Consider the following 13,435-nt stretch of genomic DNA (forward strand, 5'->3'; position numbering starts at 1 on the left):
ACCTCTTTGTTCTTCAGTATCTTCAGTGTGTTTCATTCTGCAGGGTTCTGGATCACTCATGTTCTCACTGTCCTCTTTAATAAACTCAGTCTTTGCAGATTTCAGCTCTTCCTGATGCTCTGATGCTCGTCTGATGGGAATATTCCAGCATTTATTGGAGAACTGCTGTGGGAGGAGCTTCACTGATGATATGATTGATGTGGGAGGAGCTGATCTGCCAAAATGGAAAATATACCATTAACTGAGTTTGTTTTTAAATATAATATATAAATATAAATAATGGTCAGAAAAAAGTTAAAAGCATAAAGCCAGATATAAACACACATATTTGTAGTCATCAAATCCCCTCAGTCTGTTGACAGCAATGAAATGAGCTTTAAGTGTCCATTTACAGCAGATCTGAAGACATCAGCATAATAAATGAGGTGAAAACAGGAACTATTGACATGAAATAAAGAGTGTTTTCAGCAGTTTCTCTGTTAATATTGATGATCCTCAGACTATCAACACTCATTCAACAAGACATTCAGATCATCTCACTTTATTCTGAGTGTTTGCTGTTAGAAACTGATTATTTGAGTCAGGATATATGAGAAAAGACTATAAAACTGCTCTACTGAAAGACAATACTGTGCCACAGATGCAGAATTTTTGACTGTGTTCACTGAGAATGGTAAAGACTGGGTGGAGGGTTTGCCGTTTTTGATGTTTGCTGTGAGAGGAACCGTTCAAGAATCCTGTGTTGTCTGCTCCGAATTTTGATTTGCCTTTTAAGCTACAGGTGGATGCTATCTAGAAATTTGGCAAATAGTCTTAGAGCTGAAACATGACAAACCAGGGCCCAGATCAGGACGCAGACAAACTGGCTAAACCGACCGTCTGCTAGCCGCCTCACGTCACAGAACTCAGATAATTCACAGCACATAGAAACTCTTTCACCTAGATATTATCACATAGAGACTGTGTCTGTACCTCGAACTAGTAAATACAAAAAATTTTCGAAACCTTTTAAGGGTAAAAATTTAATTGATGTTCAAAAAATGAAAATCACAGATAAATCAGATAAACAAATGATAAAGCTTGGGTTACTGAATATTAGATCTATTTCTTCAAAAGCTCTTATTGTAAATGAAATTATCACAGACAATAAACTAGACTTGCTGTGTTTGACAGAAACCTGGCTAAAACCAGACGATTACATTACTTTAAATGAATCTAGTCCTCAAGGTTATGATTATCGACACAATCCTCGACAGAAAGGCAAAGGGGGAGGTGTTGCTGTAATTTATAGTAATATATTCAGAATCATTCAAAAGAATTTCAAATATAATTCCTTTGAAGTGATGGTGCTTTATGTAACATTATGTAAGTTGACATTTGTGCTGGCTACTGTATACAGGCCACCAGGGAACCATACTGACTTTATCAAAGAATTTGCTGAGTTTCTATCAGAGTTAGTACTAGCTGCGGATAAAGTCCTTGTTGTTGGTGATTTTAATATCCATGTAGATAATAACAAAGACGCATTTGGATTGGCATTTGCAGACATTTTAAACTCTATTGGAGTTAGACAACACGTGTCAGGACCCACTCATTGTCGTAATCATACCCTAGATCTAATACTGTCGCATGGAATTGATATTGATGCTGTTGAAATTCTACAGCAGAGCGATGATATATCAGATCATTATTTAGTCTCGTGTATAATACAATTAGCCAAGGCTACAAAACCACCACCCAGCCATAAATATTGTAGAACCATCACGTCTACCACTAAAGATTGCTTTATAAATAATCTCCCCGAGCAGTTTCATCGCCTTAGTATACCTGACAACTTAGAAGAACTCGATGCTGCAACAGAAACTATTGGCTCTCTCTTTTCCAGCACATTAGATGCAGTCGCTCCTTTACGTCTAAAGAAGATTAAGGAAACTAATCCAACGCCATGGTATGATGAGCACACTCGGGCTCTAAAACGAGCTGTGAGAAAAGCTGAACGTAGTTGGAAGAAAACAAAACTAGAAGTTTTTCGCCTTTCGTGGAAAGAAAAAATGATTGAGTACAGAACGGCTATAAGAAATGCTAGATCTACTTATTTTTCAAATCTCTTAATAGAAAACAAACATAATCCTAGGTATTTATTTGACACAGTGGCTAAATTAACTAGAAACAGAGATTCAACTGCTGACGTTTCCATAGAGCACAGCAGTAATGACTTTATGAACTTCTTTACTTGCAAGATTGACAATATTAGAGAGAAAATTAAAAACATGCAACCGTCTACAGTTTCGCTTCAGACAGTGCACTGTAGTGTCCCTGAGGTAAAACTAGAATCATTCACCGCTATAGGAGAGGAAGAATTATCTAAACTTATCAAATCATCAAAATCAACGACATGTATGTTAGACCCAATGCCGACTAAACTACTGAAAGAAATGCTTCCAGAGGTCGTAGGTCCACTTCTTGATATAATTAATTCATCGTTAACACTAGGATACGTGCCAAAAACCTTTAAGCAGGCTATTATTAAACCTCTTATTAAAAAACCTCAACTAGATCCGAGAGATTTAGTAAATTACAGGCCAATCTCGAATCTACCTTTTCTGTCAAAGATACTAGAAAAGGCAGTTTCAACACAACTGTGCTCCTTTTTAGAAAGAAATGGAATCTGTGAGGATTTCCAGTCAGGATTTAGACCATACCATAGTACTGAGACTGCTCTCGTTAGAGTTACAAACAATCTACTCCTATCATCCGATCGTGGCTGTATTTCTCTATTAGTGTTATTAGATCTCAGTGCTGCTTTTGACACTATCGATCACAACATTCTTTTAAAAAGACTTGAAAACTATATTGGCATTAGTGGAACTGCTTTGGCATGGTTCAAATCGTACTTATCTGACCGTTATCAGTCTGTAGTAGTAAATGAAGAGATGTCGTATCGATCACAGGTTCAATATGGAGTACCACAAGGCTCAGTACTAGGACCGTTGCTTTTCACTCTGTACATGCTGCCCTTAGGAGAGATAATTAGGAAGCATGGTGTTAGTTTTCACTGCTACGCTGACGATACTCAGCTCTATATTTCCTCGCGCCCTGACGAAACCTACAAATTCACAAAACTAACAGAATGCATAGCTGACATTAAAAACTGGATGACAAGAAATTTCTTATTATTAAATTCAGAAAAAACTGATATCCTAATCTTTGGACCAAAAACTTCCTCACGAAAAAACCTTGAATACTCTCTAACACTTGACGGGTGCTCCATTAAACCTTCGTCCTCAGTTAGGAACCTGGGTGTGCTCTTTGATACCAATCTTTCATTTGAAAGTCATGTTTCTAGTATCTGTAAAACCGCATTCTTCCATCTAAAAAATATATCTAAATTACGACATATGCTCTCAATGACAAATGTTGTTATTTAGCATTCATTAGAGAGAATCATTGAAGCTACAAGAGGATCTGCATACTGTAAGTGTTTTGCTGTCGTTTCTAGTTGATTTTAGTGCTGTATAGTTGCTTTACTGCTTGTTTACTGAGGTCACGTGGCAAATCGCGTTTGGTTTCGTTTGCTCTGAGTCAGTAAGGCGTGGTCAAAGCCAGCTTAGTATATAAACAGTTGTTATTTAGCATTCATTAGAGAGAATCATTGAAGCTACAAGAGGATCTGCATACTGTAAGTGTTTTGCTGTCGTTTCTAGTTGATTTTAGTGCTGTATAGTTGCTTTACTGCTTGTTTACTGAGGTCACGTGGCAAATCGCGTTTGGTTTCGTTTGCTCTGAGTCAGTAAGGCGTGGTCAAAGCCAGCTTAGTATATAAACAGTTGTTATTTAGCATTCATTAGAGAGAATCATTGAAGCTACAAGAGGATCTGCATACTGTAAGTGTTTTGCTGTCGTTTCTAGTTGATTTTAGTGCTGTATAGTTGCTTTACTGCTTGTTTACTGAGGTCACGTGGCAAATCGCGTTTGGTTTCGTTTGCTCTGAGTCAGTAAGGCGTGGTCAAAGCCAGCTTAGTATATAAACAGTTGTTATTTAGCATTCATTAGAGAGAATCATTGAAGCTACAAGAGGATCTGCATACTGTAAGTGTTTTGCTGTCGTTTCTAGTTGATTTTAGTGCTGTATAGTTGCTTTACTGCTTGTTTACTGAGGTCACGTGGCAAATCGCGTTTGGTTTCGTTTGCTCTGAGTCAGTAAGGCGTGGTCAAAGCCAGCTTAGTATATAAACAGTTGTTATTTAGCATTCATTAGAGAGAATCATTGAAGCTACAAGAGGATCTGCATACTGTAAGTGTTTTGCTGTCGTTTCTAGTTGATTTTAGTGCTGTATAGTTGCTTTACTGCTTGTTTACTGAGGTCACGTGGCAAATCGCGTTTGGTTTCGTTTGCTCTGAGTCAGTAAGGCGTGGTCAAAGCCAGCTTAGTATATAAACAGTTGTTATTTAGCATTCATTAGAGAGAATCATTGAAGCTACAAGAGGATCTGCATACTGTAAGTGTTTTGCTGTCGTTTCTAGTTGATTTTAGTGCTGTATAGTTGCTTTACTGCTTGTTTACTGAGGTCACGTGGCAAATCGCGTTTGGTTTCGTTTGCTCTGAGTCAGTAAGGCGTGGTCAAAGCCAGCTTAGTATATAAACAGTTGTTATTTAGCATTCATTAGAGAGAATCATTGAAGCTACAAGAGGATCTGCATACTGTAAGTGTTTTGCTGTCGTTTCTAGTTGATTTTAGTGCTGTATAGTTGCTTTACTGCTTGTTTACTGAGGTCACGTGGCAAATCGCGTTTGGTTTCGTTTGCTCTGAGTCAGTAAGGCGTGGTCAAAGCCAGCTTAGTATATAAACAGTTGTTATTTAGCATTCATTAGAGAGAATCATTGAAGCTACAAGAGGATCTGCATACTGTAAGTGTTTTGCTGTCGTTTCTAGTTGATTTTAGTGCTGTATAGTTGCTTTACTGCTTGTTTACTGAGGTCACGTGGCAAATCGCGTTTGGTTTCGTTTGCTCTGAGTCAGTAAGGCGTGGTCAAAGCCAGCTTAGTATATAAACAGTTGTTATTTAGCATTCATTAGAGAGAATCATTGAAGCTACAAGAGGATCTGCATACTGTAAGTGTTTTGCTGTCGTTTCTAGTTGATTTTAGTGCTGTATAGTTGCTTTACTGCTTGTTTACTGAGGTCACGTGGCAAATCGCGTTTGGTTTCGTTTGTTCTGAGTCAGTAAGGCGTGGTCAAAGCCAGCTTAGTATATAAACAGTTGTTATTTAGCATTCATTAGAGAGAATCATTGAAGCTACAAGAGGATCTGCATACTGTAAGTGTTTTGCTGTCGTTTCTAGTTGATTTTAGTGCTGTATAGTTGCTTTACTGCTTGTTTACTGAGGTCACGTGGCAAATCGCGTTTGGTTTCGTTTGCTCTGAGTCAGTAAGGCGTGGTCAAAGCCAGCTTAGTATATAAACAGTTGTTATTTAGCATTCATTAGAGAGAATCATTGAAGCTACAAGAGGATCTGCATACTGTAAGTGTTTTGCTGTCGTTTCTAGTTGATTTTAGTGCTGTATAGTTGCTTTACTGCTTGTTTACTGAGGTCACGTGGCAAATCGCGTTTGGTTTCGTTTGCTCTGAGTCAGTAAGGCGTGGTCAAAGCCAGCTTAGTATATAAACAGTTGTTATTTAGCATTCATTAGAGAGAATCATTGAAGCTACAAGAGGATCTGCATACTGTAAGTGTTTTGCTGTCGTTTCTAGTTGATTTTAGTGCTGTATAGTTGCTTTACTGCTTGTTTACTGAGGTCACGTGGCAAATCGCGTTTGGTTTCGTTTGCTCTGAGTCAGTAAGGCGTGGTCAAAGCCAGCTTAGTATATAAACAGTTGTTATTTAGCATTCATTAGAGAGAATCATTGAAGCTACAAGAGGATCTGCATACTGTAAGTGTTTTGCTGTCGTTTCTAGTTGATTTTAGTGCTGTATAGTTGCTTTACTGCTTGTTTACTGAGGTCACGTGGCAAATCGCGTTTGGTTTCGTTTGCTCTGAGTCAGTAAGGCGTGGTCAAAGCCAGCTTAGTATATAAACAGTTGTTATTTAGCATTCATTAGAGAGAATCATTGAAGCTACAAGAGGATCTGCATACTGTAAGTGTTTTGCTGTCGTTTCTAGTTGATTTTAGTGCTGTATAGTTGCTTTACTGCTTGTTTACTGAGGTCACGTGGCAAATCGCGTTTGGTTTCGTTTGCTCTGAGTCAGTAAGGCGTGGTCAAAGCCAGCTTAGTATATAAACAGTTGTTATTTAGCATTCATTAGAGAGAATCATTGAAGCTACAAGAGGATCTGCATACTGTAAGTGTTTTGCTGTCGTTTCTAGTTGATTTTAGTGCTGTATAGTTGCTTTACTGCTTGTTTACTGAGGTCACGTGGCAAATCGCGTTTGGTTTCGTTTGCTCTGAGTCAGTAAGGCGTGGTCAAAGCCAGCTTAGTATATAAACAGTTGTTATTTAGCATTCATTAGAGAGAATCATTGAAGCTACAAGAGGATCTGCATACTGTAAGTGTTTTGCTGTCGTTTCTAGTTGATTTTAGTGCTGTATAGTTGCTTTACTGCTTGTTTACTGAGGTCACGTGGCAAATCGCGTTTGGTTTCGTTTGCTCTGAGTCAGTAAGGCGTGGTCAAAGCCAGCTTAGTATATAAACAGTTGTTATTTAGCATTCATTAGAGAGAATCATTGAAGCTACAAGAGGATCTGCATACTGTAAGTGTTTTGCTGTCGTTTCTAGTTGATTTTAGTGCTGTATAGTTGCTTTACTGCTTGTTTACTGAGGTCACGTGGCAAATCGCGTTTGGTTTCGTTTGCTCTGAGTCAGTAAGGCGTGGTCAAAGCCAGCTTAGTATATAAACAGTTGTTATTTAGCATTCATTAGAGAGAATCATTGAAGCTACAAGAGGATCTGCATACTGTAAGTGTTTTGCTGTCGTTTCTAGTTGATTTTAGTGCTGTATAGTTGCTTTACTGCTTGTTTACTGAGGTCACGTGGCAAATCGCGTTTGGTTTCGTTTGCTCTGAGTCAGTAAGGCGTGGTCTGCTGAACTAACGTTGTAATAAGCTGGTATAAGTGCACAGTGTACCGCGGCAGCGGACGCGGCAGCCCTCATGTGAAGCCCTCCTCGTGTGAAGACCGAAGAGTGTAAAGACCAGCGACTCTACCTGTGCGACTCCACCGAGCAACGACACCGACAAGGCACTTGAGTATTGCTCTTTTCTTTCTTTCCTCTTTATACCGTGTGTTCTTGTCTGTCTTTTGACTTGTTTTAGATATGTGCTTCCAAATTCCCACTATTACTAACCCTCGTAAATCGCATGCTACACGCTGTAACCAGCGCAACCATAACAACCTGCGTTCTTTACCCATGTCACCTAGTACATTGTTTTCTATTTCGATTGGGCTCTGGAATTGTCAGTCTGCTGTCAACAAAGCAGAGTTCATCACAGCTATTGCTACTTATTCAGATCTCCATCTCATGGCTCTGACTGAGACATGGATCAAACCAGAGGACACTGCCACACCAGCAGCCCTCTCCTCTAATTTCACTTTCTCTCACACCTCACGCCAGATTGGGAGGGGTGGTGGTACTGGTTTGCTTATGTCCAATGAATGGAAGTTCAATCCTTTACCATCTCTCTCTGAAAATGGCTCATTTGAATCACATGCAATTACCATCACCTACCCTACCAAAATTCATGTTGTAGTTGTCTATCGTCCCCCAGGTCAGCTAGGTAACTTCTTGGAGGAGTTGGATGTGTTACTCTCATCCTTCCCTGAGGATGGCACTCCTCTGCTAGTACTTGGTGACTTCAACATCCATCTAGACAAACCTCAGGCTGCTGACTTCCACACGCTGCTTGCCTCATTTGATCTCAAGCGAGTGGCTACCTCAGCTACCCACAAATCAGGTAACCAATTGGACCTCATCTACACACGCTGTGGCTCCACCGACAATACACTGGTTACTCCACTACACACCTCAGACCACTTTCTCATTACTTTCACACTCAACCTGACCCCCAACTCATCACACACCCCACCACACGTCACTTTTCGCCGAAACCTACGCTCCCTCTCACCATCTCATCTATCCTCTTCGGTCTCATCCACACTTCCTCCCGCTAACCAATTCTCATCAATGGACACTAACACTGCTACTGACACTCTCTGCACCACTCTATCATCCTGCTTAGATGATTTCTGCCCCCTCTTAACCAGACCAGCCCGCGCCACCCCCTCTGCCCCCTGGCTCTCTGATGTTCTCCGTGAGCATCGGTCTAGACTCAGGGCTGCAGAGAGGAAGTGGCGCAAATCTAAAAATCCTACTGACCTTAGCTTATATCAGTCACTCCTTTCTTCTTTCTCTACTAATGTCACCAATGCTAAAACCTCCTACTATCACACTAAAATTAACAACTCAAATGACTCCCGAACACTTTTCAAAACCTTCTCTTCTCTTCTTTGCCCTCCTCCCCTCCCTCCCACATCAGTTCTTACAGCTGATGACTTTGCCACTTTCTTCACACATAAAATAACAACCATCAGCGGCCAATTCTCCACACCACACACTGACAAGAACATCTTAATTGAAAACACACAAATTCTCCCCTCCTTCTCCATGCTTTCTGAGGCAGATGTTTCCAAACTCATTCTTTCCAATCACCCTACTACCTGTCCGCTAGACCCTATCCCCACTCCTCTTCTTCAGGCCATCTCCTCCTCAATTCTACCTGCACTCACTCACATTATCAATTCCTCCCTTCACACTGGAACATTTCCCACAGCTTTTAAGCAGGCTAGGATTACCCCACTGCTTAAGAAACCCACTCTGAATCCAGCTCTTTTAGAAAACTACAGACCAGTATCCCTTCATTGCTAAGACACTTGAGAGAGTTGTATTCAACCAACTGTCTACTTATCTCTCACAGAACAACCTCCTTGACAACCACCAGTCTGGTTTCAAGAGTGGCCACTCTACTGAGACTGCCCTGCTCTCAGTCACTGAAGCCCTGAGACTGGCACGAGCATCTTCAAAATCATCAGTACTCATCTTGCTGGACCTGTCTGCTGCCTTTGACACAGTGAACCACCAGATCCTCCTGTCTACACTCATGTCGTAGGGCATCACGGGAACCGCGCTCCAGTGGTTCGAGTCTTACCTCTCAGGTAGGTCCTTCAGGGTATCTTGGAGAGGTGAGGTGTCCAAGTCACATCATCTTGCTACTGGGGTACCTCAGGGCTCTGTGCTTGGTCCACTTCTCTTCTCCATCTACACGTCATCACTAGGATCGGTCATTCAGGATCATGGTTTCTCCCATCACTGTTATGCTGATGACACACAACTCTACCTCTCATTCCAACCAGATGATCCGACGGTTGCTGGTCGCATCACAGCCTGCCTGACAGCCATTTCTGCCTGGATGAAGGACCACCACCTCCAACTCAACCTTGCAAAAACGGAACTGCTTGTGATCGGTGCAAACCCAACACTTCATCACAACCTTTCAGTTCAACTTGGGTCTTCAACCATCACTCCTTCCAGGACAGCCAGAAACCTTGGAGTGGTGATGGATGCTGGTCTAACCTTCAAAGATCATGTTGCAGCAACGACCCGGTCCTGCAGATTTGCCTTGTACAACATCAGGAAGATTAGACCCTTCCTATCTGAACATTCCACACAAATTCTTGTCCAAGCTCTTGTTCTATCCAGACTGGACTACTGTAATGCTCTCTTGGCTGGCCTTCCAGCATGCACTATCAAGCCTCTACAACTGATCCAAAATGCTGCAGCAAGACTGGTCTTCAACGAACCGAAGAGAGCGCACGTCACTCCTCTCTTCATCAGTCTGCACTGGCTGCCAGTAGCTGCTCGCATCCAATTCAAGGCTCTGATGTTTGCTTACAGAACGACAGCTGGCTCTGCACCGCTATACCTTAACTCACTACTTCAGACTTACGCGCCCTCCAGAAACCTGCGTTCTGCAAGTGAACGGCGCCTTGTGGTGCCATCACATAGGGGCACAAAATCACTCTCACGGACCTTCTCCGGGACTGTTCCTGGCTGGTGGAATGACCTACCACGCTCTATCCGAGCAGCCGAGTCTCTAGCCATTTTCAAAAAAATGCTAAAGACGTATCTTTTTCGTCAGCACTTGACCCAGTAGTAGTAGCACTTACCTTGACTAATATTCTTCTCCTATCTGTGTATTTATTTATTTAAAATAAAAAAAAAAAAAAAAAAAAAAAATTCGCTATGAGCACTTTACTGACATAACTGTGACTTCACTCAGCACTTATACACTGTTGTTCTCATGTTGATTTAATTGATTCTACTACTCTCATTTGTAAGTCGCTTTGGATAAAAGCGTCTGCTAAATGACTAAATGTAAATGTAAATGTAAATGCGGAACAGTTGGTTCATGCATTCATGACCTCAAGACTAGATTATTGTAACGCTCTACTGGGTGGTTGTTCTGCTCAGCTTTTAAACAGACTACAGTTGGTCCAAAATGCGGCAGCTAGAGTTCTTACTAGAACCAGAAAGTATGACCATATTAGCCCAGTTCTGTCAACATTACATTGGCTCCCTATTAAACATCGTATAGATTTTAAAATCTTGCTACTTACTTATAAAGCTCTAAATGGTTTAGCTCCCCAGTACCTAAATGAGCTCTTAATGCATTATAGTCCTTCACGTCTATTGCGATCTCAGAATTCAGGCCAGTTGATAATACCCAGAATATCAAAATCAACTGAAGGCGGCAGATCCTTTTCCTATTTAGCACCTAAACTCTGGAACAATCTTCCTAGCATTGTTCGGGAAGCAGACACACTCTGTCAGTTTAAATCTAGACTAAAAACACATCTCTTTGCTCTTGCATACACATAACACATTATCAATACATTAACATTTTTCAAATCCGTTAAAGGATTGTTACGCTGCAATAATTAGGTCGGCCGGAACCGAGAACATTTCCTATAACACTAGATATACCTGTACATCAGAATAAGAATGGCATCTACGCTAATATCTGTCTCTCTGCTTATCCTGAGGTTTGCCGGGTGCTGGATCCAGGCCGTATCCAGATCAGATGGAGAACCTGTGTCTGGACCTGACTACAACGTAGCCCAGGAGACAATGGGCCTACAGATCCAGTTCTGGCTGCATCTATAATTCAGATTTTTAATCCCCGTATCCGCTTACATATATTTATATATAATCTATTTTTAATCTCTATTATAAAAATGTATAATTCAGATTTTGATCTCCATATCCATTTACATATATTATATATATCTTCCAAGGGGTTTTTTCCCTCCTAGGACTTTTTTCCCAGTGTTAGCATGCTGGGTTTTTCTCCTAGGGGGGTTTTTCCACCCCTGGGAGTCAGCCGACATTGGCTTAATGTAGCACCATCTTGTATATGTTACATATTACCACGCTTGTTTGTACAGCTTATTTTTAACCACTTCCCTTTTTTCTGTGCTTCTAATATGTAAAGCTGCTTTGAAACAATTACCAATTGTAAAAGCGCTATATAAATAAATTTGAAGAAAAAAAAATTTGAAGAAGCATTGTGTCTTCATGTTGGGTTCAGCCTGAGGAATTTGTCCACATCACAGACAATGTCATGCCAGGCAAAGGAAAAAAATCATCTAGTGTGCCAGATCCAGTCTTGACAACTGTCTCCACACCTTGCTCTTCCTCATCCTTATTCTCTTCCTCCTCATCCACCACCTCTTACACTCACTCTTCCTCCTTTTCCTCTTATATTGTATTGTTTCCATCCATTGTTGGTATCAACATTCAGTGCAACATTTTGAGTCAGTTTCGGCACTCTGAACTGTCTTGTATTATGTACAGTTGGTTTGATCACATCATTAGAAATAAGTGTAATGCAGTTTTTTTCAATTGTTTACACGCAGTTTTGAAAACCGGGTTCTTTTTTTCAAAATATAATCACAATTATCCAAACACCATACTCAATTTGCATAATTCCAAGATTGTTTGCAAAATGACACACTTCAGTCAAAACATATACACATATTTGTGAAAATCCTATTAGTTTTCATTTAACCAACACAGTCCTCAAAGTTCAGACACTATTGCAGCCAGTTTCACACTGCTGTGATAAATAAAAAAACACACTTTTTTTAGGAAATAGCATGTGCTAGATTTTTGGCCAGACATAATTATAATGAAAAGAAAAATAGTGACAAACCCACAACATTCTTCAAGATTAGTTTGAGATATAGGGAGAATGTACACAAACAGGCCTACTATAAACTTACCAAGCACTGCACAACACTGAATATTTCAAATATTTATTTCAATACTTACAGTATTTCATGGTTGATAGCATGGTCAATAAGTGTTGCACGGATTTCTTGAGTCAAATTTGGTTCTTGTCTTCTTTGTTCAGGTTCTATCAACTCTTCAAGTCCTTCTCTATCTCTTCCTCTACCTTCTTCTCCTTTTCCTCTACCTAGGCCTCTTCCTCTACCTCCTTCATCTCTTCTTTGAGCTCCCCCTTTCATTCTCACTCTTCTTCTTCTTCTAGCTCCTTCCATTTTTGTTGAAGACAGGTGAACTCACCTGCTGCCTTTTATCACACCTGAGTGCTGCGTTTTCAATTTAGCAAATGTGCTTCCACACCTGGTGGATGTGATTATCCAGTTCGTTCATTGGTGTGGTCATTGGAAATCCGGGGCTTTGTAATGACAAGGAAGTAACCTCACAATCCTTATCTGTGTCTAAGGTGTGAAAATGTGTGTAGAGTTTTACAAATCAAATGTGTGTAATGTTGTGCAAATCTGTGGAGGTGTTTTGCTCATTGGAGTAGAATTTTGCAAATTGTGTGGAAATTTTTATTTTAGTGTGTAAACAATCGTAAAAAACTGTAAGAATTTTGAGTCATTGTGTGTAAAGGATGTACTGTGTTGTAGTTGTGTTTAAATTTTGCCTGCTTGTGTTTAGCGTTTTGCAACACAAGTGCATCACAATGAGAAATGTGTTTTAGTGAGTGAGAATGTGTTTAGAGTTTTGAAAAGAGTGCATGAGATTTGCAAACAGTGTCTAACTGCCTGAACTTGTTTAAGGTTTTAAAGAAGGAGTGATTTATTTGACAGACTGGTTTAGACTATTGAGAATTTGGTTCAGAGAATGGGATTAAGTGTTTCAGCAATTCAGAAAAACTGTAGTCATTTTAATGGGAAGTGACTTGACTTGTATGCATGTTCAGTAATTACCAAATAAACAGAAATGCAAGTGTCAAAAATGTATTTGTTTCTCAAAACATTGAGTGTTGATTTGTAAGTGATCAAATTAGGTATATTTACACTATAAACCAAAATGCAAGAGGGTAAAAATACTTTCTTTCTTTCTGAAA

Source organism: Chanodichthys erythropterus, chromosome 3 (assembly GCF_024489055.1).
Source record: "Chanodichthys erythropterus isolate Z2021 chromosome 3, ASM2448905v1, whole genome shotgun sequence".
NCBI lineage: Eukaryota > Metazoa > Chordata > Actinopteri > Cypriniformes > Xenocyprididae > Chanodichthys > Chanodichthys erythropterus.